Source organism: Pinus tabuliformis, chromosome 6, assembly GCF_031772625.1.
Source record: "Pinus tabuliformis cultivar Carrire ecotype Pingquan chromosome 6, CPIR1, whole genome shotgun sequence".
NCBI classification, from domain to species: Eukaryota; Viridiplantae; Streptophyta; class Pinopsida; order Pinales; family Pinaceae; genus Pinus; species Pinus tabuliformis.
This window is the reverse complement of record NC_142292.1, coordinates 786,676,565-786,700,132: the sequence shown is the minus strand read 5'-3', so window position 1 is coordinate 786,700,132 and position 23,568 is coordinate 786,676,565. Positions and strand designations below refer to the sequence as shown.

Here is a 23,568-nt window from a genome sequence, read left to right as displayed (position 1 = left end):
TGTATGCAGGGTTGAAATTAGATACAAGACCGAATTAGAAGTGATAACTGTAGCAGCGAATGAGTATCAGATACACCTATAGTAGAGAATAATACAAGGCCGAATTGTTGAGGTTGATAAAGTGGGTCGGACCAGGATAGGGCCAAGTGCAGTTGGAGAAACGATTTCTACAATAACCCCGAGGACAAACTTTGCGGATCTAGTATCAGGTTTCTGTAATCAATGTTTCTATGTAAACCCTGTATTTTGCCAAATAAATTGGGATTGTTCCTTTCCTACCAGAAATAGATTGTTATGCAAATGTTTGGAAATCTACCTCTGCTATAATTGTTTTGCTATTTTGCTTGCAACAATGATGGTTTGCCATATAGATTGTTATGGCTTATTAGAGTTACTAAAAACTCTAATCAAGTCCACTGCTGACAGCACAGTCAAAATTAACAAAGCCTCTCTTTCAGACATTCAAACATGTCTACAATATGCACAAGAAAAGATAGAGTTTTTGCAGCTTGAATCACAATTGCAGCAAGAAGAATTAAAACGAAGGAGTCATTCTGAACCTGTTTCTGTTCAGAACAATGAAGCAGACTCCCATAAACAGCAAGTCAATATTGTTCAAGTTCATTCAGATCCAGTACCCAATAAAGCAGCAAGTGTACATGCAGATGCAGAAACTCAGTCTGCACTTCCCAAGCCCATCATCAGACCTTGGGAACAGCTTGTCCACAACAAGCATAGAACTGGTCTTGGATATGACAAGGACTTGTCCTTTCATATTCCAGACTATTCAAAGCCCATTTAGTTTCAGAGTGCTGGATTCATTCATGACAGTCCACCTGCTCCTCATGACAGTTCAGCTTCAGCTGTTCCAAATTCTACTCCTCTTCCACAGCAACAACAACAACCACAGATTGTAAAATGCCAACACTGTGACCGAGTTGGCCATTTGAAAGATCACTGTTTTGATCTTCATCCATGTAAGCACTGTCATAAAACCAGCCATTCTTCACACAGATGCTTCAAAAACAAATGTCCTGCAAGAACAAAGATTCATCTTGGATGGATCGCTTCTTGGCAATGGGCATCAACAACCAAGAAGATATTCCAAACACATGTCAGAACTTGTTCCAGAATATTGAACAGTGTTGCAGTCGAGTTTCCTCCATCATCTCACTTTGTATCTGACAGGGGGGAAATGATGGTCATCTACAAGCTTCAAAGTCACATCAAGCGAGCCTGAGCCACAACCTGCCACACCAATTTCAGAGTTGTAGCCAGAGACAAAGATGCCCGTGAACATGCCTTCAGTTGGCAATCTGGGACACTTCCTCTAGCAGAAGACTTCAACTTCTTGCCAGTTTCGGAAGCATTCCAGGAACACAATTGAGAACACTTCCTCTAGCAGAAGACTCCAGCTTCTTGCCAGTTTTGGAAGAGTTCCAGGAATTGCATTAAGCATTCCAGAGTTGTTGGTCATCCTTAAACCATCACAGGTTGAGACTTCCCTTTTTAGGTTGAAGTTTTACCTTTTATGCGGGGTGAGACCTCCCTTTTATGGTTGAAGGTTTCCCTCTTTAAAACAATAGGATCACTTCCTCTAGCAGAAAACTTCAGTTTCTTGCCAGTTTTGGAAGAGTTCCCGGAACTGCACTAAGCGTTCCAGTGTTGGTGGTCATCCTTAAACCATCGCCCTTTATACCAACATTTCAGAGAGCACATTTAGCCTAGTGCTGCCATGCATTTTTTGCATATTTTGTATTACAACTCTCTTCTTGGACTCATACATAACCCTTCAGATTAAGGGGGGGAATGTTGGACACCTAATCCTAAATGGGTTAGTGTGGAAGCCGAATAGACCAAAGCAGTCCAAGAGACCTTGGGATCTGAAACCCAAGAGTCACATATTGTACTATAAATGTATATCTCATGTTAATAAAAATGTATTGCATGTTTTATCTTTCATATTGTCTTTGCTGTCCATGTGTGTTTAACAGGATTGCTCAACCTTGTAACATGATAGAAATTGAAAAGGTTTAACATGCCTAACCAATGATTTTGGTTTGAGTGAAGGGTTCATCTCCTCAACCTTATAATGTGGTAGAAAAAGATTAGCATGCCTAACCAATTGTTTTCCTTTGAGTGAAGGGTGCATTCTTGTTGAGGCCATGGTAGAGGAGTTCAACAATCAATACCACCAACATCAACAAAGTTCAACAATCAATGCCACCAACATCAAGGTTCTTAAAGGGCTTCATTCTCTTGATCAAATGCCAATCTCATGCCCTCACGCATGATAGAATCAAATGGAAACATTGCAAACCCCCAAACCATGAAATCCTGAAAACCATTAAGTCTACTTAATTTTTGAGTGAAATCTAAAATTCTAGTTTCTCCATATGAAATCTAATGAGGTTAAAACCACTTTCAAACATCCCGAGTCATTTCATGGTAATGTTAAAAATTTAAGAATTTAACATTACCATTAATTTCCAACATTACTAAGGTTGAGATATGTCAGGAAAATCAGAGGGTAGGCATGTTTTTCTTGGAGGGACTATTTTTGGAGGAAAAAAACCCCAAATTTCCCTCAAAACAACTTCAAAACTCACAAAAATGCATTCTGTGGGGTTTATAGCTACCCTGGCCGGGTTTTTCTGCAAATTTGACCCTGTCGGCTAGTGAACCGACCGGTTTGACTAGTTAACGGTTCAAACCGACCGGTTTTTAAAACACTGGTAGAATCAAATGGTGCTATTTGGAGAATCTATTGAAATCTATCTAACCTAAGTAATCATTGTTTCCCATCCTCCCTCTCTGTGTGCTAGTTGTTACCTCCTAGGTCCTCACTTGGTGCAAAAGTCCTCGTGCACAAGTTGTGAAACCCAAAGGGCAAGTTAAACGAGCCACCCACTTTTGCATCAATAGCTGTTAAAATTGGCAACTAGGGCCAAACTCCACATGGGTCATCTTATTTATGACAACTGATATTTTTCTAGGATTACTCTCTCCGAGAGGTGTAGGATTGATCTAAATATCATCCGATTCTGACATGTACAAATGAAGTTATGAATTTATTTTGATTATGGTCAAATTGTTAAGGTCGGCCAACAAACTTATGTAGGCTCAGAAGCCCAACAGTCACGTCTATTCATCCTCAATGTTGCATATAAATAGAAGGTGACTTAGCCTCATTTGGACACGCTCATCTTCACACTTCTCTCTCTCTCTCCTCATTGATTGGGTATGGATTTTTGGGCCTCTCTCTCTCCACACGTTCGAAATTTCAGGAGAGCGAAATTTCAAGAGACTGAAATTTCAGGAGACCGAATTTCTGGACAGTTTGACCAAGCGTTGACCAGCATGCATTGACGTCTTTTGATTGCATTTTTGTGAGGGCTATCTCTGTTTGGGTAGGCCGCATTTCTGGGCACATAAATCGAGGCTAAATGATGATTGTTGACCAAAACTGGTTGCAACTAGGGCTGACTGTAGGTGGGTTGTTTGACTAGACTTTGACTGGGCTGAATTTGACTATTTTGAGTGCTATTTTATCTTGCTTTTTGGAGGCCGAAGTTGACTAAAGTTGACTGATTTGCTGAGGGTCAAATCTGCCCTGTTGACCAATGTTGACTTTTCTGGTTAGGGCTCTTTTGTTGCTGTTATAAATTATCAGATTTGTAAATTGTACTATCTCTCTCCGTTGAACTATTGAAGACCATAAGAATAATTGATCAACGGTTTCCCCACATTGGGGTTTGTCCTTGGCTGGTGCCACATCTTGTGTCCTCTTGTCTTGGCTTGTCTTCTACTATTTATGTTTATGTTCTATCTGCATTTTACTATCATGTTGATGTGACTGCCAATCTGAATATTGATACTGGGCTAATAAAGAAATTGAAGTAAAATTGCTCTAAAGCATAAAACATACCATTGTTCCCTAAAATTAACATGGTATCAGAGCTGAGGTGAAGACAAAGCCCAAGCAAGAGTGAAAGAACAATCACCAAAGATAGTTGGACAAGGACAAAAGATTCAATGGGTTCCTCATCCTACTTCACAGTGGAAGACAAGCTCCATGATAAATCTGACTATCATGGATGGAAGATGTCTCTTGATTTGACCTTGGAAGAAAAAGAAGTGACAGACTATGTGCAGGGTAAAATCCCTGAACCTCCTTCAAATGCACCGGCTACTGCAAAGATCAAGTACAATAAGGCTGAAGTCAAAGCAAAGAAGATTATTAGGGATTCCATTGACAAGCATCTGGTGGCCTACATCTCCGAATTGAAGACCTCCAAGGAGATCTATGACAGGTTGGTCGACATGTCCAAGGTTAGTAATGCTAATCAAATTCTATTTCTCAAGAATAAGTTGAAGGATATTAAGAAGGGCAAGGATGAGGATATTCAATCCTATTTCCTGAGGATTATTGAGATCAAGAATGATCTATTCTCGATCGGAGAAGTCATTCCTGACAGGGAACTTACTCTCACCACCCTTGGAGGACCCCCACCTGAGTGGTATGTATTTAGAACCACCTTCCTCAACAATGATTGAATTCCATGGTTTGAAGAATTGATATCGAGATGCATTCAAGAAGAAACAAGAATGGTGGAGCAAGAAATGCCTTCTAATAGAAGCAACCCCATTGCATTCTCTGCTCATGCCAAAAGGAGAAATAATGCAGGGTTTTAGGTCATTTCCATGGAAAGCCTAGATCTAAGGGAGGAAGGAAGGGCAGGTGCTTTGTTTGCAATAAGTTTGGTCAATATGCAAGGGAGTGTCCAAATAGAAGGGACACATCACATGATGATGATCACAATCATTCCAGGGGAAGCTTCAACAACAATGATCAAAGGAATGGCAAGTCCAACGGTAAAGGAAAAAGGAATGCGGGACATCAAGGAAATGGTTGACCCTCTAAGAAATCAAGGAACTCCAGGTATGAAGAACCAAATGTTGTTAACAATAAGCACAAAGAGTACTATATTATATCGGCCGTCTCCACTGCCTCTCCTTCGGACACTTTGGGAAATTCGCTGATTGATAGTGGTGCTTCAAGGCACTTCACCTAATACAAGGAAGCCCTTTCTAATTTGATAGAAAAGGAGACAAGCTTGGAGATCATCCTTGGAGACAATGCCACCTATCCCGTAAAGGGAGTAGGGAATGTTACCCTTCAATTGAATCAAGGTAAAACTATTCATTTGCAAGAAGTACTATATGTACCCGATCTCAAGAAGGACTTGGTGTCCATTTCGACAATGGAAGATAAAGGATTCAAGGTGGCTTTTATCGATGGAAAGGTATGTGTTTGGAAAAGAAATTTTAAAGATGCTTTTACTCTTGGGTTTAGGGTTGACACTTTATGTCAAGTTGGAGGAAGTCCATTGGGAGCCATGTCTTGCGACACATCTCTACAATTTGAACTATTTTTGCCCAACTTCATTATAAGGCCCTACCTGATGTGAGAAAAATGGTGACAGGTATGCCCGAGTTCAATGTAGAGCATGAAGGTGTATGTTCGAGATGTGCCTTAGGAAAACTTGCAAGGGGACCATTCCCCTCAAGTAATAGCAAGACCACAAACATATTGCAATTGATTCACTCTGAAATATCTGGTATGATGCCTGTAAACTCTTTGGGAGGATACTTATATTATCTCACCTTTATGGATGATTATTCTCGCAAGACCTGGATCTACTTCTTGAAGAAGAAGGATGAAGTGTTCACCTGGTTCTAACATTTCAAAGCCTTGATCGAAAACCAATTCGAGAAGAAAATCAAGATATTGAGGATTGATAATGGGATTGAGTACGAATCTAATGAATTCCAAGATTATTGCATAGAAGTTGGCATTAAGAGAGAGACTACAGCACCATACACCCTCGAGCAGAATGGTGTGGCTGAGAGGAAGAATCACTCTGTTGTAGAAGTTGTTCGTGCCATGCTTCATGATCAAGGCCTTTCGAAGTTCTTATGGGTTGAAGCTACAAATAATGCCGTGTATGTTCAAAACCGATGCTTTCATCAAGCATTGGACTCCAAGACTCTCGAAGAAATGTTCACTGGTAAGAAACCCGATATTTCTCATTTTAGAATTTTTGGAAGTCTCGTATATTTTCATGTGCCAAAAGAGAAAAGAAGCAAATTGGGTGCATCTGGGAAGAAAGGAATCTTTGTGGGCTATAGTGAAAATTCTAAGGGATATAGAATTTATGTGGGTGGTCAAAAGGAAGTTGAGATAAGTCATGATGTCACCTTTGACGAAGATATGGCCTTAAGGAAGATCAACAACCTTCCTATCCTAAGGAAGGACAAAGAAGCTGACACCGGAAATCAGGATGCAAAAGAAGACGAAACGATGCCTGATGTTGATGAACCTATGGATCTTATTGATCCTTCTCCTCATGAGCCCTCCTCCTCCAAAAGGAGACCCTCATGGCTTAGGGAGACTCCCAAAGATGCTGAGAGACATATTGCACCAATGGGGATTTTTTGTGAAAACATGAAGTCGAATAGGCATCAAGGATACTTGATTGTCATGAGCATTATCATTCAAAATGAGCCTTCATTATTCGAAGAAGCCGTGAAGCATCAAGTATGGAAGGATGCTATGAATGAAGAATACGAGTCAATTATGAAGAATGATGTTTGGGATGTGGTCCCTAGACCCCAGGACAAATCGGTTGTCACCTCTAAGCGGCTCTACAAAATCAAGCATGGAGCTGATGGAAGTGCAGACCCTCTCATTCACAAATGCAAGAGGGAGTTGGCTCTAAATTTGAGACGAAGGACCTAGGACCGATGCATTATTTCCTAGGGTTGGAGGTTAGGCAAAAGCCAGGTGAAATTTTCCTCTCTCAAGGAAAATATGTTGTGAAGATATTGGAAAGATTTGGGATGGTGGATTGCAAGCCTGTGACTACTCCGATGGAACTTAACTTTAAGAAGTTATGTGGTAGTGCTGCTGGACTTGAATTGGGAAATGCTTCTAAGTATTGTCAACTCATAGGAGCACTGATGTTCTTGGTGAACTCTCGTCCGGACATATGTTTTGCAGTTAACACATTGAGCCAATATATGGTTGAGCCTCATCATATACATTGGATTGGTGCCAAGAATCTTCTGAGATATCTTCGGGGCACAATCACTCATGGACTGAGATACATTGCCGGAGATGTGAGTTTGCATGGTTATTCTAACGCTGATTGGGTTGGCAGAGTGGTGGATCGTAGAGCACTTCTGGATGCTTTTTTTTCTTTGGGTTTTGCTTTGATATCCTGGATGAGCAGGAAGCAGAAATCGGTTGCCTTGAGCATCGTCGAGGCCGAATACATAATCGCTAGTGTGGCCTCTTGTGAAGCTGTCTAGTTGAAGAAGCTCTTTAGTGAGCTGTTTGGACATGTGCTGGATACCACCGTGATCCTCTGCACCAACCAGAGTGGGATTTGATTATCAAAGAATCCTGTGTTTCATGATCGCTCCAAGCATATATATATCAGGTACCACTTTATCTGGGATATGGTATAATGAGGAGCAATAAGGCTCCATCACATTGGGACTGATGAGCAGGTCGCTGATATTCTGATGAACCCCTTGGGGAAGGTCAAGTTCTTGGCCTTCTGAGAACGACTTGGAGTCGGGGAGAGACCCTTTTATGAGGGTCTTGTATGAGATGGACATTGAGCTATGGGAGCTCCGAGGGGCTTGGGGTACTTGTTGGAGCGATGAGCAACCATAGGGTGAGTGGTTCAACCTTCCCTTAGTGGTTTGCTGTGTACAGGGTGAGTGGTTCAGCCTTCCCCTGCAATACCCCTTGGCGACATGTAGGTAGGATGAGTGGTTCATCCTTCTCCTGTTGAGACATCCTACCCATGCAGTTTGGGACTCATGGGAAGTACCTCTCATCTGGCCAATGAGTAGGGAAATGAGGATAGGGACCATAGGACTACCGATGGACGCATCGTGTACTACCGTACTCCCTATGCTAGGATGACCGATATTGATCTGGGATAAATTGGCACTGATTTCGAGCCAGTAAGAGTGGTACGAGACAATCTCTTTTGATTGGAACTGACTTTGGGTCAGTAACAGTGGTATGACACACTCTCCTTTGATTGGGTCTGACTTCGGGTCAGTAAAGAATGGTATGATACATTCTCTATCACTTCTTATTCTTCATAGTTTAGCAGAGCATAGTAGAGCAGTGCAGCGCAGTGCATTGATGGCAAAGATAGTACAGATTGGCAGATGGATTAGCAGATGGAGTTCTACCTAGTTGAGAGGTACTGTTAAAATTGGCATTTAGGGCCAAACTCCACAGGGGTCATCTTATTTATGACAACTGATATTTTTCTAGGATTCCTCTCTCCGAGAGGTCTAGGATTGATCTAAAGATCATCCGATTTTGACATGTACAAATGAAGTTATGAATTTATTTTGATTATGGTCAAATTGTTAAGGTCGGCCAACAAACTTATGTAGGCTCAGAAGCCCAACAGTCACGTCTATTCATCCTCAATGTTGCATATAAATAGAAGGTGACTTAGCCTCATGTGGACACACTCATCTTCACACTTCTCTCTCTCTTCTCATTGATTGGGTACGGATTTTTGGGCCTTTCTCTATCCACACGTCCGAAATTTTAGGAGTGCGAAATTTTAGGAGGCTGAAATTTTAGGAGGTCGAAATTTCAGGAGATCGAATTTCTTGATAGTTTGACCAAGAGTTGACTAGCATGCATTGACCTCCTTTGACTGTGTTTTTATGAGGGTTATCTTTGATTGGGTAGGCTGCATTTCTAGGCACATGCATCCAGGCTAAACATTGACTGCAGCTAGGGCTAACCGCAGGTGGGCTGTTTGACCAGACTTTGACTGGACTGAATTTGATTGTTTGAGGGTTGTTTTATCTTGTTGTTTGGAGGCCGAAATTGACTAAAGTTGACCGATTTGCTGAGGGTCAAATCTGTCCTATTGACCACCGTTGACTTTTCTGGTTAGGGCTCTTTTGCTGCTGTTATAAATTATCAGATTTGTAAATTGTACTATCTCTCTCTGCTGAACTATTGAAGACTATAAGAATAATTGATCAAGGGTTTCCCCACATTGGGTTTTGTCACTGGCTGGTGCCACATTTTGTATCCTCTTGTCTTAGCTTGTCTTCTACTATTTATGTTTATGTTCTATCTGCATTTTACTATCATGTTGATGTGATTGTTAAACTAAATATTGATACTGGGCTAATAAAGAAATTGAAGTAAAATTGATCTAAAGCATAGAACATACCATTGTTGCCTAAAATAAACAATAGCCTTCCTTTCTCTCTTAAGACTAGATTAACTCTAGCTCGGGTGGGAATCCTAATGGTTAACCAAACTCGTGATGTTGTATTATGAAGTGGAAGCAAAAGTGTTAAGGAAACAAAAATAGAAATTTAAAATGTGGTGGAAGAAAGGGAAGATTGGTGCCTCATTTTGTTTGGGCTATGGGGTCATGCGTGCAACTTTAAAGGGCAATTGTTTAAGAGATCAAGGGGTTGGTTGGCTATAAACTACAAGCTTCTAGCAACCCTCGATTTGGCAAACAAGATATTAGAAGTTGATGGAATGGAAGGGACTCTATGATGAGCTCCACAACCAAATTGAACCATGAATCTCCTTATCTAAACATAAAAATTATACATTCACTCACAAAGGATGTTCGAAGGAATGAGTTTCTTCTCTTTTAGATAAGATGATAAAGATAGTATATGAATACCTCTTCCAATGTAACAAGACTACTCCTCCGTGGCTCCCAAATCGTCTTTGACATTCCAAACCTGCAATACAAGCTACTAATATGCACCAAGCATATTTGCCGCACAAACAAAGTTGTACATCCATTCCACATTAGCTTAGACAAAAGATGAATTAGTCTTATTCCAAAGCTTGGGACCTTTTCCATTCATACCTTACAAATGGAGAGAGTAAACCCATAGGTTTCAACTCTCTCTTTTTCCAAGAAACAAGTATTTGCTTTCCTAGATCCACTAGTCCCCCAAGGAATAATAGTGAACTAATCCTCTCAATCAACTTGCTTACTAAAAGTAGCAATGAGTTGTTGAGATTCACAATTTCCTGCAAGATGTTAAAATAAAATATCCAAGGAAAACAATACAATATGACTCTAAAGTAACTAACTCCAATAACAAGTCAAACAATAGCAAAATAATGGACTTAGGTACAACCATCTTCAAGGATAGAGCTAGAGAGAAGGGTGTGTCCTTTAGATGAGGGAGTGGCGTCCAAAAATAATAAACGAGTGTCTCTCCACATGCGCACCCTTTAAGAGATGTGTTCGACGTGTGAATATAGTATCAAGAGAGTAGGGTTCCCTCAATAAAGTAGCATGGATACATGTACAAACAACCTCCTCAAGTGGATGTTCTCCTCATCTTCATGAAAAAAAGTGTAGAGAGGGCTCAAATGATGGAGTGCTTAAGATAAGTGTGCCAAACTTAAGCTCGAAGGTGTAACCAACCTCAAATGATGCACAATAAAACCCTTCAATGCCATTTGTGGATCTTAAGTGTAAAGATCATCCATAAATCAGGGGGATCTCAAAGAAGGGGGTTGACTACCATAGAATAATGCCATGAACCAAGGCGTAAATCAGCACAAACCTCACATACATTGAATGACCTCTCTCCATTAATAAAGTAACCTCGATCCATAAGAAATGCCTCCATATGTGTGTGTAGGGATAGCTCTATGAGAATGAAGTATATGTCCATTGTAAAGTGCAATATTTATCATCAAAATATAACAAGGAAGCCAAGCGCTCTAGCAATAAAATCTCATTGTATAACATGGAGTTGGTTGACCCTTTCGATCATAGCATAGAAACTTGAAAAATCATGAAAGGGTGGAGTGATCCATGAAAATCACTATCTATCTCATCAAATGTCACCATAAGGTTATTATAGACACCTCAAACCCCCTAGGCTAGGGCAGCTCTCATCAAGAGGTGCTATGTAATCAATCCTCATCGATAAGATGAAAATCACCTAAACCATGTGCCAAAATGTTGATATCCAATAAAATTGGGACGTATATACTGAATGAGGAGAGATCATTGTGCAAGAAATTTGCGGCAACTTTCCTACAACACTCTAGGTAGATTCATAGTTCCCAGTGCATGTGACAATGCCCAAGGCACCTGTTGCAACTCCTAAAGCAGGTGACACAATCCCCTAGGATATAGCTTCTAAAAAACATCAATGTATGTGTCATGTAATCATTGTGGGAGGAGTGAAGGACTCCCCAATGATCATATGATCAAGTGCCAAAATCTTGCCAAATCAACCTCAAAACCTTAGGGTGCTCCATTACAAACATCATGTAGTGTGCATGCAATTTGCATGGAAAAAGGGTGAGTGCTCTATAGGAGTAATTGTCTATTGCATCAAATATTGTTATAGGAACATAATAAACACTTCAAGTACTAGGATGCTCCATATGTCGTCATATTATATTAGTGACTAGATCTCCATACAAGTCTGCAAGGAACAATACCATGATGCCAAGATAGCTTATGTGAAGCAAGTACCATCATTAGACGCCTTGATCCATCAAGGCAAGGTATGCAATATGAAAATAAGAGTATGGGCCATCCACCAATATCATAACATCAAAGGAGTATGTCACAACTACTCATATGGGTATCAAGTATAACCGTGAAGAGAGAACTAGGTATGAAGACAAAGGCACTCAACCAATGTGTAACATCTTGTGCACCACAATGATGATATAAGAGAATCCACAACCAAAATCACGCTCAACCAAAATGAACTGACATGAAGCAAAAAATGAAGATGTACACTATGTCACAATGTTCGCCGAATTTGAACTTTAAGATTTGAAATTCGGCAAACATAAAAAAGTGTTCAAATTCGATTAGGTGCGTTCAGGTTTGTGTATTCTAAGTAGCTACACCGCGCATTCAGAGAGGAGCCACATAACTTTTAAACAGGTAAATTCATGGAGTGACCTAACTGCTATTTAATAATTGACTTTCAGTCTGTGTTTTAGTGGCTATCTAATAAAACATTGTAGAACATGTGTAAGGGGTAGTATGGTTGATGTGGTGCCATCTGTTTGCATATATTGTTGTTGAATAATCCAACCACGTCTGTGACTATTGTTTGTTTGCATATATCGGGTCATTGAATAATCCACCCATGTCCATGACTACTATTTGTTTGCATATATCAAGTAGTAGTGTCTAGAGGTGTATGGTCTCCTGCGGAATGATAGACAAGTTTAATGTTTCATTATGCACTTTCTTTAAATTATTAATTTAAAATACATTAATTTTTAGCCACATGATCATTGAAGTGGTTAAGTAATTAAATATATATGGTATATAATATGAATATCTATTATACAATTTATGTATTATATATAAATTTAAATATTGTTTTATGAAATAAATATAATGTTCAATATATTTTAATTTTTATATAATTAACAAATTAATCAACTTATATAAGTTGAATAATATAGTAGGACATGGAGTGTTGGATTTTCCTAGTACTTCAGATCAGGTTTATGTCTAATCATGATCATAAACACATTGAAATACACAACTTCAAGCACTTTGCACAAAAAAAATCTAACAATAGTGAATCAACAAAGTACACAAGAATTTTATAGACCCAAAACTTGTTTTTATTACTCCTTTAATAAAACAAATGGAGGGATCCCATACCAGGGATCATGGCCCCATGGCCTTTACAAAGCCCTGATATAGGACACTAGTATACACAGTGTACACTAGGGCTTGAAGTCAACAACCTTTGACTGCCAATCTGCCCAAAAGACCAAGAATAAAACTTAACTTGTTGAAGATGCCCTTGTACAACAATCCTTTTAGTCCACTTTGCCTTGACACCTGGTAGGTCCTTTGCCTCCTTTACTCAGAGAATTTGCTTCACCAAAACCTCTGCGTATCAATTGCTCAAAATGCTCTTTGTCGTTCAAGAAACACTACATATATCAACCCTAATCAGCTCAACTTCTCACAGTCATGTAGCTCATCAAGTTGATTATATATTAGCTCTCAAACCAACACTGTCCACTCCTCCTTGATGGAAAAACTTCAACATAACTTCTTTGCAACCATCTATAGCAAAACGATAGCCAATTACCCCTTTCTTGACCTCTGCTTAGGCTTGAGGAATTTCAGTATTGTGCTACTTCCTTCCTGAGGCATCTTTCCCTTGAAACAGACTCCTGTGGTCTTCTAAGTCCAACTTGGACCCTTCTATCTCAGCCTGTGGTCACTGTACTCAGCCTTGACCCTTATGTAACTACTGCACTCGGATCTAAGGGAATTTGATGTTGAAAATTGTAGCCATGGTCGGTTTTGTCATCATGTGAAGAATTTAATAATTTGAATTTATAATTTCCCTCCAAAATATTTCAAAGTTGGCCTCATTCTATTTCAGGTCGGCTAGGCCCCAAAAAGCACCCATTTGACCTTCTCAAAAGTCTATATACAGGAGACCTCCCCTCATTTGTACATATCATCGATCTATCTTTACATGATCTCTGTTCCAACAAAGAAAAGGGGAAAGAAGGGGGCCGAAATTTCAGGAAGAAGGCTTGGCATTTCAACTTCTTCTTTGGTATTACTTTGGTTATTATCTTGATGGCGTTAGATGTATTATTAAATCTTGAACTCTCTCCCTCACAAGGAAGAATTTCTGGGTTTTCCCCTTGTGGGTTTTGCCCTGGCCTCAGGCCTAATTTCTATCTCTTGTCTCATGGTTTCTTGGTTATTTCTCTATTGTTCTATCATGCTTAATGAATGAATTTTTCTTATATTGCTTGATGAAGTAAAAATGTTACATGAAATCTAATGTTGTTATGATTATTTGAAGCTATTATCTGTATAAGAAAATGTTCTAGCATTTCCCTTGTAAAAGCCAACATGGTATCAAAGCTGGGAGGGGAAGGGGGGGCATTGAAGAGTAGTTGAAGCCCATGATAAGGCTGAATCTCTCTAGGATGATAGGCCAAATTTCTCACTGCCCCTTGATATGAAAATCCTTGCACTGAGATCTAAAGGGAAATCTGATCATCTGTGGTTGGATGAAGTCTGTCGTATATGTATCTGAGGCCTGTTTCATTGATCCGAACACTAAGGCACTGATCCGAGATCTGATTTGAACTTTGTGGCATTGATTCGAGTCCTATCCGAGTTCTGTGGCAATGATCTGAAGCTTTGTGGTTATGATTCGAGGTATGTGATATTGATTCTAAACCCAATTCAATTTCTTTGTTTGATCTTTTGGTCAAAACACGGAACCTGAATCCTTAAAATTGAGATTATGAGCCTAATTAGGTCGAGTTTCAGTGATCATGCAACCTATTCTGGATTCCCTTTTCTCTTCATATGATTCGAGTTTGTTGTGGAATAGTTTGTCTAAGCCATTACAGTGGATTGGTGAGAAATGTAAATACCAAAGGCATATTCCTGACAAGGTCCAGTGGAAGCCCTGAATAGTATGTATATTAAGTTAGAGAAAGATTTCGGCGAAAATCACATGGAATGTCATTTGTCAACGTGTTTCGAACCAACCATTGTGGTTCATCGTCAGGACAAGTTGAAGAAACAGATCCAGCTTAGCATGTTATATAGACCGAGCAGAGCCTCCAACGGCTAGTTTGACCAACCGCTAATATTGACCAAAGGACCAGGATCAAAATAATAGTTTATCAGTAAATAACCAAAAAATAAAGGTCAATTATTATTAAAAGAAAAATTAGTTGCAACGGACCGCTTAATAAAAATCACAAATTAAATAAATAAATAAATAGATATAAAGAACCCTGAAATAAATACACAAACAAATAAAATAAAATAAAAATGAAATCAGATAATAATAATTAAAATAATAAAATAAATAACTCGATATGAATAAGAGTTAAAACGTGAATAAATAAAATTAAAAATAAATAAATAAAATAAAAAGAATAACAATAGTAAAAATAAAATAATAAAAAAAAGAAAGTAATAATAAATAAATAAATTAATTAATTACTAAAAATAAAAAATGAATAATAATAATAATAAAGATAAAACAATAATAAAGCACGAAAATTAATAAAAATGAAAATGAAATAAAATAATTAAATAATAAGTAAATAAAATTGAATAATTAAAAGAGGAATAAGAGTTAAAACATGAATAAATAAAATTAAAAATAAATAAATAAAATAAAAAGAATAACAATAGTAAAAATAAAATAATAAAAAAAAGAAAGTAATAATAAATAAATAAATTAATTAATTACTAAAAATTAAAAATGAATAATAATAATAATAAAGATAAAACAATAATAAAGCACGAAAATTAATAAAAATGAAAATGAAATAAAATAATTAAATAATAAGTAAATAAAATTGAATAATTAAAAGAGGAATAAAATCTAACTGAATGAATAAAAAAAAAAATAATAGTAAAAATAAATAAATGAATAAAATAATAAATAAAATAAAATAAAATAAATAAATTAAACTAAATTAATAAAAATTAATAATAATAATAATATTAATACTAATAGTAATAATAATAATAAATAAAATAATTAAAAATTAAAAATTGATAATGATAATAATAATTGTTAAAAGTGAATAAAAATAATAACTATAATAACAAAACACGAAAGATAAAAAATGAAATAAAAATGAATAACTAAAAGGGGGATAAAACATAATTGAATGAAATAACAATAAAATAAATAACTAAATAAATTAATAATAATAATAATAATAATAAAAAATAAAATAACTAAATAAGAAAGACTTATAATAATTAAAAGAGGAATAAAATCTAACTGAATGAATAAAAATAAAAATAATAGTAAAAATAAATAAATGAATAAAATAATAAATAAAATAAAATAAAATAAATAAATTAAACTAAATTAATAAAAATTAATAATAATAATAATATTAATACTAATAGTAATAATAATAATAAATAAAATAATTAAAAATTAAAAATTGATAATGATAATAATAATTGTTAAAAGTGAATAAAAATAATAACTATAATAACAAAACACGAAAGATAAAAAATGAAATAAAAATGAATAACTAAAAGGGGGGATAAAACATAATTGAATGAAATAACAATAAAATAAATAACTAAATAAATTAATAATAATAATAATAATAATAATAATAATAAAAAATAATAACTAAATAAGAAAGACTTAGGTGTATAGAGTAATGTATACAGCTAAATAATAAAAAAATTGCATGTTAAAGAAAAACAATATAAGAAGAAAGGAAATAAGTTATACCGAGGCCCTAAATAAACATAGGAAAGGCGATAAAAATAATGACAATGACATAAATAAATAAGGGAAACAAAAACCAAAGAGGACGGAAAACATGACTAGGAGGAGAGGGAGTATGCATATTATGTATATAAGTGTAAGAACAGTTACAACAAGCCAGAGCTGACCTGTCTAACTGGCGTGTATTATTTAAATTATGAGCTCCTGTGAAAGTTGTTCTGTTGAAGTAAAGATTGAAATATGAAAATCTGAGATATATGAAGAATGAAGTCTGTGACATAAGCTCTTAAAGTCATATGAATTGTAATAGCAACGACCTTTGATTTCAAAAGGTTCAATATTTGAATGTTATTTTGAATGAAGGATTTCCTATTTGAAGAATCTAGGGTTTGTGAACCCTAGTTAGCATCAGAATTTGAACTAGGGTTTGTTCAAAAAATCCTAGGATGATGATGGGATCACAAGATTTCTCCTCCTGTTTAGCATGTTAGAACTCCTGAGTAGTTGCACTGAAATATAGATTGACACTAAAGTGTGAAGATCATAATGTGTTGTGATAGGTGGCTTTGTAAAGGACAATCAAGTTGCAAGACTGGTATATCTCAACATGAGAAGTCTTCACAAGGCTGAAAGTTGAAACTATCATCTGTGGCCATGGAATATGATAACTCATGAAACTCATCATTGATTCAACACTACTAGAAATATGATCATCAACAAGAGGTGCATAAACATCATTTAGCTCAAAGTCTTCAAACTTGGATTGCTCAAAGCCTCAACCTTATAATATGGTAGAACTTGAAAAAGTTTAACATGCCTAACCAATGATTTTGGTTTGAGTGAAGGGTTCATCTTCTCAACCTTATAATATGGTGGAAAAAGCTTAGCATGCCTAACCAATGATTTTCCTGTGGTTGAAGGGTACATTTTTCTTAAGGCCATGGTAGAGGAGTTCAACAAGCAATACCACCAACATCAACGAAGTTCAACAATCAATGCCACCAACATCAAGGTACTTAAAGGGCTTCATGCTCTTGATCAAATGCCAATCTCATACCCTCACGCATGACAGATTCAATTGGAAACATTGCAATCCCCTAAATTTTGAAATCTTGAAAACCATTAAGTCTGCTAGATTTTGAGTGATATCTAAAAATCTAGTTTCTCCATATGAAATCCAGTTAGGTTGAAACCACTCTCAAACATCCCGGGTCATTTCATGGTAATGTTAAAAAGTTAGTTAAAATGATGAAATGTCACTTTTCTTTAAGAATTTAACATTATTATTGATTGCCAACATTGCTAGGGTTGAGATGTAAGAGGCAAATGAGAGGGGAGACATCATTTTAAAGGCTTGGAGGGGCTATTTTGGAGGGAAATAGCCCCTAGCTTCCCTCAAAACTGCTTAGAAAATCCAAAAAACAACTCACGTGGGGTTCACGCTCGAGCTGGTAATGAACTGGCTGGTTTATGGGAAAACCAGCTGGGTTTGTCATAAACCGGCTGGTTTATGGCTGGTTAATGGGAAATGTTAGCCCACAAATCAACCTTCAAACTAGCCGGTTTTGAATACCATGATTTGGATATGTGCTTAGTGTTGAAATATGTAACTAGGTTTGGTCTTCATAAATGTATTTGAGTCACAATGAAATGTACTTATCAAAAGAATGAAGAAAATATTTTTATTATTATTATAATGACTTATTGAAGCATGGTTTTCATGCTTGGGTCAAAGTCCCCATTGAGGACTTCTAGGATATATTCTGAGTCATTAGAGTCATTGTCCATTAAAAAAGACCCTTCTTGGGCTTTTGAATCATGTTTTATTTTTGGTTATATTTAATTCATTTATTTATTTTTGAGGAAAAAATGAATTTAGTCTCCTCCACACCAAGTCGGCCTCAAGAAGGGTAATTCGACCTCACTGGAAGGCTATATATACAAGGCAGTTTGAATTCATTTGGAGTGATTCACTCTCTCTTGCATAGTTCAATATCCTGAAGCTGGAAGCTGGGAAGTGCGAAGTTGGAAAAGAGATGGAAGGAGTATGGAGAGGAGTGCGAGATTTTGAAGGAAGATAGAAGACACCAAGATCGAAATTTTGGGCCATCTCTCTCTCACTTCTAAGGAGTATCTAGGGAGATCAAAGGTTTCTTTGTCTAGTCGAAGCTGCTGCTGCTGCTACTGCTACTGGGTCGAAGCTGCTGCTGCTATTGGGTCGAAGCTGCTACTGGGTCGAAGCTGATTTTGAAGGGTTATCATCTGCAAGAAGGATTGAGGGCTGACTTGGTGTGGAGGAAGTCTTTGTCTAGGTCAAGAGTCTTGGATTATCTTGAGAAACTATTGAAGGAAGAATTGTTGACTGGGTTTTCCCCTAGATAGGGGTTTTGCCCTGGCTGTCCGCCTACATCTGTTGTCCTTGTGTTATTGTTTTGGTAATTGCTTGATGAACTAAAAGATAAAAGAAGAACATAAAGATAAAAGAATCACAAGTAATTGTCTATATAAGAAAATCTTTCTGTCTTTCTGATTTTCTAACACTTAGAATCTCCATGTGAGCCTTAGAACCTCAACTACTAAAAATATCAATGTCTCGCATGTTGCACCAAAATAGCTCATCAGAATCATGAGCTCGTACCTTTGACATTAAAGCCTTTGAACTCTAGCTGCTAAAAATAGTAGTGTCTTCCAGAACTGATGAAAGTGGCTGTCAAATATCTTTGACTACGAAAATGGCTGAAAATCATTGGAAACTCCATCTGATCTCTACGAAAGCTGGCTTTGACCTGTGTGGAAGCAGCAAACTCTGAAAGTCTACTCTGAATGCCAGCCCAATGTGAGCTGGCTCAAATCTGAGGGTTAACAAGGCCCAAAGGATTTTTATGTTGATCTCCAAGCGCACCTTGGTATTCATGATATTAGCATCAATATTATGAAACTTAATGAGCCATCACACTTGGACAATGAGGTGCACGTGTCTCACAAGGAAAGGTACCATTCTAGAGTTCTGTTGTTCAGTTTGAGAAGATGCCTTTTCTGATACCTGAACTAGAACCATAGGAAGCAAGCACAACAATTTAGTTAGCTGGTCAAAAAATGACTCTACCATATCAGGCTAAATGGATTTCCCAGTTTAGGTTTGAACAAAGATTTACTGATCTTTAACAGAATTGGGGACAGTTCCTTATTAAGTAAGAAGGAAATGAGTAAATGATACCTCAATAGGCGGGGTTTACATCCCTTGCAATAGGCTACATGAACTTGGAAAGGGGATGTGCCCCTTGTCCCCGGTGTTGCTCGAGAGACACCCATCCTTCACCTGGGAAAAATACAGGGATCTCCTAAGCTCCCCGGGGATGCAACCAATGACCCCAACCCAAATCAAGGGATGTTCCTATTTTATTCCATTAAAATTGTGGTATGATTGGTTTTCTGACTTCTGTAGACTGTCACATTCCCAGTGCTCATCCTTGGAAGAAAAGAATGTTGTCTTCACAACAACTGCTAACATCCTGCTGTATTTTGTTGGACAGACTTGAAAAAAACTGCATTATTTCTCTAATATCCAGTTAAAATAATATCTTGTGGACTATAGCGCTCGATGTGTGTCCTCAATTGTAGAGTAAAACTTACATAAAAAATCTAAGGCAAAAAAGTCAATGGTTTATTTGCTCAACCCTTTACACTCTTTGGGGCATACATAACTTGAAAATAAAGCCTTCATTGGGCACGTACCCAATAGGAAACCAACAAATGCATACATATCTAATTTTTTTAAATTATTATTTTTATTTAATTTATCAAGTGGGAAATCGGTAAATAGAACATAAAACCATTGCTGCCACCGAGAATCACATAGCGCTGCTGCCTAGAAAGCCCCCCTGGCCTTTAATGATAGCACACAAACCATAGTGAGCAAGGTTACCTATGATTCTAACTGAGGTGGGTGGCATTAGCACCATGAATCCCAACCACTAAGGCTGCTCGTGACTGGCTGTAAACAGATCTGAGTTAAAAAAGGTCTATGCTTTATTTTCTTAACTCTCAACCTTGTTTGGAACATGTATAATTTGAAAATAGAGCCCAACAATTATTTTTTCCAACCATGGAGATGAAAAATGCAGCAGCATTGTTTGTCATTTGGTGAGTAGTTTGGGCCCCAATTTGGAGCTTGGGGTGCTTATTTGCTGTTGCAAGTTTTTTTGTTTTGTTTTGTTTTTTTTTTTTTTCGGTTTTTACTGTTTTGGCTCCTTGTTGCTCTGGACAGTAAGCAGTGAGCAACATTTTCTTTCCGTGCCCATCCCTTTTTAGCCATGCAGGCATCATCTTCTTGCTGTGGACATTGATTGTATGCAGTAGGTATCTGAATTTTGCTGCCATGGGATTCAAATTTTAGTTGTGGGCAGTTTTCTGTTGTAGCTACCATCTTCTCGCAACCGACAATAATTTTATGTAACGTACACCATTGTCTTGTTGTTGGCATTCATTTCAAGCTTTCAGAATTTCACCCACTTCCCCAGAGTCCAAGTGGGTGGCATTATCCCCATGAATCCCAACCACTAAGGCTGCTCGTGACGGGCTGTAAACAGATCAGAGTTAAAAAAGGTCTATGCTTTATTTTCTTAACTCCCAACCTTGTTTGGAACATGTATAATTTGAAAATAGAGCCCAACACTCATTTTTTCCAACCATGGAGATGAAAAATGCAGCAGCATTGTTTGTCATTTGGTGAGTAGTTTGGGCCCCAATTTGGAGCTTGGGGTGCTTATTCGCTGTTGCAAGTTTTTTTTTGGTTTTTACTGTTTTGGCTCCTTGTTGCTCTGGACAGTAAGCAGTGAGCAACATTTTCTTTCCATGCCCATCCCTTTTTAGCCATGCAGGCATCATCTTCTTGCTGTGGACATTGATTGTATGCAGTAGGTATCTGCATTTTGCTATGTGGGCACCATTTTGCTGCCATGGGATTCAAATTTTAGTTGTGGGCAGTTTTCTGTTGTAGGTACCATCTTCTCGCAACCGACAATAATTTTATGTAACGTACACCATTGTCTTGTTGTTGGCATTCATTTCAAGCTTGCAGAATTTCACCCACTTCCCTAGAGTCCAAGTGGGTGGCATTAGCACCATGAATCCCAACCACTAAGGCTGCTCGTGACTGGCTGTAAACAGATCTGAGTTAAAAAAGGTCTATGCTTTATTTTCTTAACTCTCAACCTTGTTTGGAACATGTATAATTTGAAAATAGAGCCCATCAATCATTTTTTCCAACCATGGAGATGAAAAATGCAGCAGCATTGTTTGTCATTTGGTGAGTAGTTTGGGCCCCAATTTGGAGCTTGGGGTGCTTATTTGTTGTTGCAAGTTTTTATTTTTTTTTGGCTTTTACGGTTTTGGCTCCTTGTTGCTCTGGACAGTAAGCAGTGAGCAACATTTTCTTTCCGTGCCCATCCCTTTTTAGCCATGCAGGCATCATCTTCTTGCTGTGGACATTGATTGTATGCAGTAGGTATCTGCATTTTGCTATGTGGGCACCATTTTGCTGCCATGAGATTCAAATTTTAGTTGTGGGCAGTTTTCTGTTGTAGCTACCATCTTCTCGCAACCGACAATAATTTTATGTAAGTCTTGTCGTTGGCATTCATTTCAAGCTTGCAGAATTTCACCCACTTCCCCAGAGTCCTAGATGGATGTTGGTATTAACCAGCAGCTCAAATGAGTGGATGGTAACCTCAAAGGACTTGATGGGAATGGCTCCTGTGATCTCATATCAGGATGCATCTTTGGCTGATGTTGTCAAATCAATTGAAACAAACTAACATGTGCACACACGCACACAAAACACCTGCACTTGGTATGCTCTATTTTTCACGGTTTGTACTTGGTAGTTCCTGTACTAAAGATGACCTCCATACCTGAGATTCATTGCAAGTTTGATGTGTTTGTGTGTGTTTGTTTTGATGCATCCATGAGCTTGGTCAACTCAGTGTAATACATTAGTACTCCCAAGTGTAAAATATTGATGTACATACCTGCACTTGGCATAGTCTATTTTGGAGGTTTGTACCGGGTACCCCATCTTTAGAAATGTCTAGTACCCGGGTACTATAAATGTTACCATACAAGAGACTCCATGCGACTTTGATGTGCCTGTGTGTGTTTTGATGCACCCATGAACCTGGGGTACTAGACATTTCTGGTGCCCTGGGTTGCAACTTTGATGTGCATGTTTGTGTTTTGATGCGCCCATGAACCTGGGCAACTCTATGTAAATACATAAGTACTAAGTGTAAAATATTGATGTATTTTATTTGTTGCGCATGTAGGCATATATGTATGTGTGTGTAGATATCTTTGTATAAATGCGTAAAGATATATCGAATATACACCATGCCATAAAGAAAGGCATCCATACACATGCACTTCTACTTTTGTTGACCTTGATGTCAATCAACTATGGTTATATATTGACCATGTTGAAATTAACTATAGTTGAAATACGATCATGATTGATTGTAACTGACTGCTGTTAAAAGTTGTATTTAACCTTTTTTAGAGACGGATCATAATGAACTGCCGTTAAATATATTGACCATGTTGACTTTAACTATAGTTCAAAGTTGATCATGATTGATTGAAATTGATCGCCGTTAAAAGTTGTATATAACCTTTGTTAGAAAAATATCATAATGAACTGCAGTTAAATTTCACACACATAAATTAAATCTAACACATTATTTTGGCATCCAGGTTGATAAATCGGCTCTCTTATGCCATGGTAATTATTTTTCAGACTCAACAAGATCTGTATCTGAAGTCTGAACTCTCTAGAATGCATTTGTAGAAGATATATTACAAGGAGTAGGTAATGATACAGGAAGAAGATGGCCTTTGTTATCTTAGTGGGAATGCTCATGCTGACAAGGGTTGGCCTCCTTTTCCTCACGTTTTTAAATGTTTCTCGTGAGGAACATGCATGCACTTTTGGGCATGAATTTCTGCCTTCCTCTCTTCTTGAACTTGCAAATCTTCCTTGACGGCATCGACCTCACCTATCCCTGTCAAAATCATTAGAGACCTGCTGAAAAAGAGTGGAATGTAACTAACTCTTTAAGTTCCTGAAAGTATACTGCATGAAAGGATACTTAGGGAGGCTGATAACAGGATTATTCAGAGTTCAATTGTTTGCCGCTTGAGAATATAAATGATCTTACTCTT

The 23,568-nt window shown here is 37.5% G+C and overlaps 1 long non-coding RNA gene across 1 annotated transcript in view; it reads left to right on the top strand.

Annotated features, from left to right (window-relative positions):
- LOC149261110 (uncharacterized) overlaps positions 1–23,252 on the top strand; it is a 63,230-nt gene extending 39,978 nt beyond the window's left edge. Inside the window, exon 2 of the long non-coding RNA XR_016258370.1 lies at positions 23,101–23,252. This is a non-coding gene — a long non-coding RNA (uncharacterized LOC149261110). The remainder of the gene's footprint in view (positions 1–23,100) is intronic.
- The last annotated feature ends 316 nt before the right edge of the window (positions 23,253–23,568 follow it).